The following is a 6,778-nucleotide window of genomic DNA, read 5'->3' as shown; positions in this document are numbered from 1 at the left end:
GCAGGACGCGCCGCCTCCCCGGCGCAGACCTCTTGCACGCGTGCGCCGCACCGGCGGGAGAGATATTGCCGGCGCCGGAGGAGGGCGAGCGGGTCATCTTCCGCTCGCACCTCATGCGCGGCCTGGGGCTGCCGGCAAGCGGCTTCTTCTGCTCCTTCCTGGAGTTCCACGGGATCCAGCCGCACCACCTTACCGCGAATACGATGGTGCTGCTATCTGCCTTCACCACCCTGTGCGAAGGTTTCCTCGGCGTCCTCCCCACCATCGAGATGTGGGGAGAATTATTCTCCTCCAAGCTCGGCACGCACGTCGCCGGCGTGCCGGCTCAATGCGGCGCCTTCATTGCGATGAGGCGGTCGACGGCCGACAATCCGTTTCCCGCCATCGCGTTAATCAAATCGGTGAAGATGTGGCAATGGTCGTTGAGGGAGTCTTGGATTAGGGGGTGTTCGGGTAGCCGAACTATCATCATCGGCCGGACTCCAAGACTATGAAGATACAAGATTGAAGACTTCGTCCCGTGTCCGGATGGGTCTTTCCTTGGCGTGGAAGCCAAGCTTGGCGATACGGATATGTAGATCTCCTACCATTGTAACCGACTCTGTGTAACCCTAGCCCTCTCCGGTGTCTATATAAACCGGATGGCTTTAGTCCGTAGGACGAACAACAATCATAACATAGGCTAGCTTCTAGGGTTTAGCCTCCTTGATCTCGTGGTAGATCTACTCTTGTAACACACATCATCAATATTAATCAAGCAGGACGTAGGGTTTTACCTCCATTAAGAGGGCCCGAACCTGGGTAAAACATCGTGTCCCTTGTCTCCTGTTACCATCCGCCTAGACGCACAGTTCGGGACCCCCTACCCGAGATCCGCCGGTTTTGACACCGACATTGGTTCTTTCGTTGAGAGTTCCTCTGTGTCGTCACTGATAGGCTCGATGGCTTCTTCGAAGATCAACAACGACGCAGTTCAGGGTGAGACCTTCCTCCCCGGACAGATCTTCGTATTCGGCGGCTTTGCACTACGGGCCAATTCGCTTGGCCATCTGGAGCAGATCGAAAGCTACGCCCCTGGCCGTCAGGTCAGATTTGGAAGTTTGAACTTCACGGATGACATCCGCGGGGACTTGATCTTCGATGGATTCAAGCCACAGCCAAGCGCGCCGCACTATCACGACGGGCATAATTTAGCTCTACAGTCGGACAGTACCCTGGAGGCCGCACTCGAGCCCGCTCCGATCTTCAATTTGGAGCCGGCTGCGTAGATCGAGGACGGATGGCTAGACACCGCCTCGGGGGCTGCAACCTCTACGATGATAGAGACGAACTCTGACCTTGTCCCTCATGAAGCTCGTGACTCCGAGGTGCCGGACTCCTTGCCGGACTCCGAACCTCCCGCGCCCCCTCCAATTGAATCCGATTGGGTGCCGGTCATGGAGTTGACCGCTGCGGACATCTTTCAACACTCACCTTTCGGCGACATCTTGAGTTCGCTAAAGTATCTCTCGTTATCAGGAGAACCCTGGCCGGACTGCGGTCAGGATGGTTGGGATGCGGACGACGAAGAAATTCAAAGCCCACCCACCACCCACTTAGTAGCCACTGTCGACGATCTAACCGACATGCTAGACTATGACTCCGAAGACATCGATGGTATGGACGACGATGCCGGAGACGACCAAGAACCAGCGCCTACCGGGCACTGGAAAGCCACCTCATCATATGACATATAAATGGTGGATATCCCAAAGGATGGGAATGGCGAAGGAACAGCGGAGGATGACCCCTCCAAGAAACAGCCCAAGCGCCGGCGTCAGCGGCGCCGCTCTAAATCCCGCCACAACAAGAATGAAGATTCCGGCACCAGAGATAATAACACCCCAGACAGTGCCGAAGACAACCCACTCCAGCAAAATTTAGCACAGGAGGACGGAGACGCCAGCCTTCATGAGAGAGCGGCAGAAGAAGAGGTAGAGGATTATATGCCTCCCTCCGAAGATGAGGCAAGCCTCGACGACGACGAATTCGTCGTGCCTGAGGATCCCGTCGAACAAGAGCGTTTTAAACGCAGGCTTATGGCCACGGCAAACAGCCTCAAGAAAAAGCAGCAACAGCTTAGAGCTGATCAAGATCTGCTAGCCGACAGATGGACTAAAGTCCTCGCGGCCAAAGATCATGAGCTCGAACGCCCCTCCAAAAGCTACCCTAAACGCAAGATGCTCCGCCGATTAGAGGAGGAGGCATATGAACCCGCATCACCAGCAGACAATATGGCTGACCGACCACCCCGTGGTCGCGACAGAGAGGCCTCTAGGCCCTTCACTAGAACCGTACCCCGGCATCGCTCGAAAAGCACAAGGCCACAGGGGAACGCTCCAGACTTGCGAGATATATTGGAGGATAAGGCAAGACAAGCAAGATCGACCTATGGATCGCGTGGGCGCCCCATGATACATGACGACAACCGTCGCGCCGGACACAGTAAGTCCGGCCGGGCCGAACAAAATAGACAAAGCTCTTTTGAGCTCCGTCGTGATATCCCCAGTACAGAGGCGCCGCACACCCACTATGCTTCACAGATGAAGTAATGGATCATCAAATCCCCGAAGGGTTTAAACCCGTGAATATTGAATCTTATGATGGCACAACAGACCCCGAAGTTTGGATCAAACACTATCTCCTTCACATCCACATGGCCCGCGGTGACGATCTTCACGCCATCAAATATCTCCCACTCAAGCTTAAAGGACCAGCCCGGCATTGGCTTAACAGCTTGACAACAGAGTCAATTGGGAGTTGGGAAGACCTGGAAGCCGCATTCCTTGATAACTTCCAAGGCACATATGTGCGACCACCAGACGCTGATGACCTAAGCCACATAATTCAGCAGCCAGACGAATCAGCCAGACAATTCTGGACACGGTTCTTAACCAAGAAAAACCAAATCGTCGACTGTCCGGATGCGGAGGCCCTCGCGGCCTTCAAGCATAACATCAGCGACGAGTGGCTTGCTCGGCACCAGGGACAGGAAAAGCCGAAATCCATGGCAGCCCTCACATCACTCATGACCCGCTTCTGCGCGGGTGAGGATAGCTGGCTAGCACGCAGCAACAACCTCAGTAAAAATTCTGGCAGTCCGTATATCAAGGACCGTAATGGCAGGTCGCATCGCAACAAAAACAAACGCCACATTAACGGCGATAATAGTGAAGATACAGCAGTCAATGCCGGATTCAGAGGCTCTAAACCCGGTCAGCGGAAAAAGCCATTCAAAAGAACTACTCCGGGTCCGTCCAATTTGGACCGAATACTCGACCGCTCGTGCCAGATACACGGCACCCCTGAAAAGCCAGCCAACCACACCAACAGGGACTATTGGGTATTCAAGCAGGTAGGAAAGTTAATTGCCGAAAACAATGACAAGGGGTTGCATAGCGATGACGATGAAGAGACCCGACCGCCGAACAATAGAGGACAGAAGGGTTTCCCCCCAAAGGTGCGGACAGTGAACATGATATACGCAACGCACATACCCAAAAGGGAGCGGAAGCATGCACTAAGGGATGTATACGCGATGGAGCCAGTTGCGCCGAAGTTCAATCCATGGTCCTCCTGCCCGATCACTTTTGACCGAAAGGACCACCCCACCAGCATCCGCCAGGGCGGATTCGTTGCATTGGTTTTAGACCGAATCGTTGATGGATTTCACCTCACCAGAGTCGTAATGGACGGCGGCAGCAGCCTGAACCTGCTTTATCAGGATACAGTGCGCAAAATGGGCATAGACCCCTCAAGGATTAAACCAACCAAGACAACCTTTAAAGGCATCATACCAGGTGTAGAAGCCAATTGTATAGGCTCAGTTAACTGGAAGTGGTCTTCGGATCCCCGGATAACTTCTGAAGCGAGGAGTTAATCTTCGACATAGTTCCGTTCCGCAGCGGCTATCATGCTCTGCTCGGACGTACCGCGTTTGCAAAGTTCAACGCGGTGCCGCACTACCCATACCTCAAGCTCAAGATGCCATGCCCTCGAGGAGTCATCACGGTCAACGGAAATACTGAACGCTCTCTCCGAACGGAGGAACATACAACAGCTCTCGCGGCAGAAGTACAGTGCAGCCTCTTAAGGCAATTCTCGAGTCCGGTCGTTAAGCGACCGGACACGGCTAAACATAACGACCGGACACGGCTAAACGCGCCTGGAGTAACCTACAACAAGACCACCTGGCACGTTCCGAGCACGCGTAGCAGTGCGCCCCCAACCCCAGCCCCTGCAAAACATCAAGACAAGTCCTTCGCGTACACCATTACGCCTTGGAGATACCATGGGCACTGGGAGAGGGGCACGACCACGATAGACCCAGAATGCGGCTCAACCACACCAGGGGCTCTCAAGTGTTGTCGCTTTTTTTTTCTTTTTTTTACCCACAGGACTCCGTTCGTCAGAGGCCCTGTCCGGCAGCAGACCTGCCGAACTCATGATGCAACAGCCAGGGAAGGAGAAAGGCTACAACGAATATCCAGGTGGTCTGCATTACGAGCATTAAATCTGTTTTATACACCATTCCGCAGCCTACCCCCTGGAGGGGGACATGTTTCATAGTCCCATCCCTTGCTTATCGCACCATTTGTATTGTTCTGCATTCACAGCAGTCTTTTCTTGAATAAGTAATGCAACACCTTTTTGCTTCCAAATGCATTTCTTTCTTATACATATGTTCATTTATGACATGTTGCAGCCGTACATTTTGGTACGGCTAAATACACCAGGGGCTTATGTTTCCCGCATCATGGTGTGATAAGTCCGAACACTTTCACAAGTGCGGCACCCCGAACTTATAGCATTATATGCATCGGCTCCGAATCATGTCTTGGGTCAATAGTTGGGTTTGCCCGGCTCCCATGTTTTGGTACCTTATGTTCCGTTGTATCGGCTAAGGTAGCACTGGGAGAACCACTGCGATTGCGCCCCAGTTAAGCTAGGCGAGCGCCTTTGTGGAGAAAGCTAAAACTGACCGTCATGATGAGGCGAGAGCCGGTCGCTGTTCGAGAGGTTTTTTGCGAGTCCCTAAAGACTTATGCCGCTTAGAGCGAGGAGCCAACTTTGTCCGGCCCAGGCGTGGATAGCGCTCCAAATTCGGCCTTCCGAAGACTAGGGGCTTCGCCGAAATTTAAAATTATAGAATTCTATGGCTAAGTGAGAGTGTTCAAGCATTATAAGTCCGGCTGCCTTGTTCGTTGTGTTGAGCGCCTCCCTAGATGGACCCAAAAATGGGAACAAGAGTGCTCAAGTTTATCCCGAGCACCCCAGCACTCGTGGCATGGGGGCTGAAGCCGACGACTTGCCATCTCTCAGATTTGATAAACAGCCGCACAGAAGGTAATATTTTAAATTAACAAGCATTGCTTAGCGCATATGAACTAAGTTTTCAACGCACAGGATAACAAAATGCGAGTCTATTCAAATATTACATCTTTGGAGCACTCACCCGCAATAATGCGGGCACCCTTCAGGACACTCTTATAATACATCTCGGGCGTGCAATGCTCCTTGCCCTGCGGTGGCGGGTCCGTCACAAGCTTCTGGGCATCCATCTTGCCCCAGTGCACCTTTGCGCGAGCAAGGGCCCGACGGGCACCTTCAATACAGGCAGAGTGATTGATGACTTCAACCCACGGGCACGCATCCACCAGCCGCCGCACCAGGCCGAAGTAGCTCCCAGGCATGGCCTCCTTAGGCCACAGCCGAACTATGAGGCCCTTCATGGCCTGTTCGGCCACCTTGTGGAGCTCGACTAGCTGCTTCAGCTGGTCGCTAGGGGGTACCGGATGTCCGGCCTCAGCATACTGAGACCAGAAGACCTTCTCCGTCAAGCTCCCCTCCTCGGCCCGGTAGAACGCGGCGGCATCGGACATGCTGCGAGGAAGATCTGCGAACGCTCCTGGAGAGCTCCGAATTCGGGTAAGTAACAGGTAATTAACACTCACATGCTTACTTTGCATGAAAAATGCCTTACCCGCCGCTATTTTCTTCAATGCCTCGATTTCTTGGAGGGCCTTGTAGGCTTCGGCCTTAGCAGCTTTGGCACTCTCAAGAGCGATGCAAGCTCGGACTCTTGAGTCTTCGAATCACGCTCCAGGCTCTCATGTTTTTCCACGAGATCCTGGAGCTCTTGTTGTACCTCTGCCACCCGCGCCTCCTGCTTCTCTCGCTTGGTGCACTCCGCGGCCGCATTGCGTTCGGCCGCGGCCACCGCCTCCTTCAGGGTCGCCACCTCGTTAGTGGCCCCTGCAATACCCATGTTATCCTTGTCATTCTTCTTGCAACCAAAATCCTTTTCTATAAGGTACAATTTTAATAAGGTGTTACTCACCTTCCTTGTCCTCGAGCTGCTTATTGGCATGGCCGAGCTCGTTCAGGGACCGCATGAGGCTTTGCTTCAAAGCATTGACCTCCGCAGTCAATGCGGTAGAGGTCAGCAGCGCAGCCTGCAATCCCATATTGACATATTTTTTATGACTCCTGCGTATATCTTTTTAGATCCTCAGTCCGGCTTTTCTTTCCGAACACCGAATCGAACATCAGGGGCTACTGTCTATGCGGTACTATTTTACATATATCAAAATTCTTACCTCAAAGCCTGTTAGAAGGCTGCTGCAGGCTTCGGTCAGCCCGCTCTTGGCGAGCTGAACCTTCTGAATCACCACACTCATAATAGTGCGGTGTTCCTCTTCGATGGAGGCGCCATTGAGCGCCTCCAACAAGCTATCCG

Source organism: Triticum dicoccoides, chromosome 7B, assembly GCF_002162155.2.
Source record: "Triticum dicoccoides isolate Atlit2015 ecotype Zavitan chromosome 7B, WEW_v2.0, whole genome shotgun sequence".
In the NCBI taxonomy this organism is placed as follows: Eukaryota; Viridiplantae; Streptophyta; class Magnoliopsida; order Poales; family Poaceae; genus Triticum; species Triticum dicoccoides.
Note: the sequence above shows the minus strand (reverse complement) of the source record.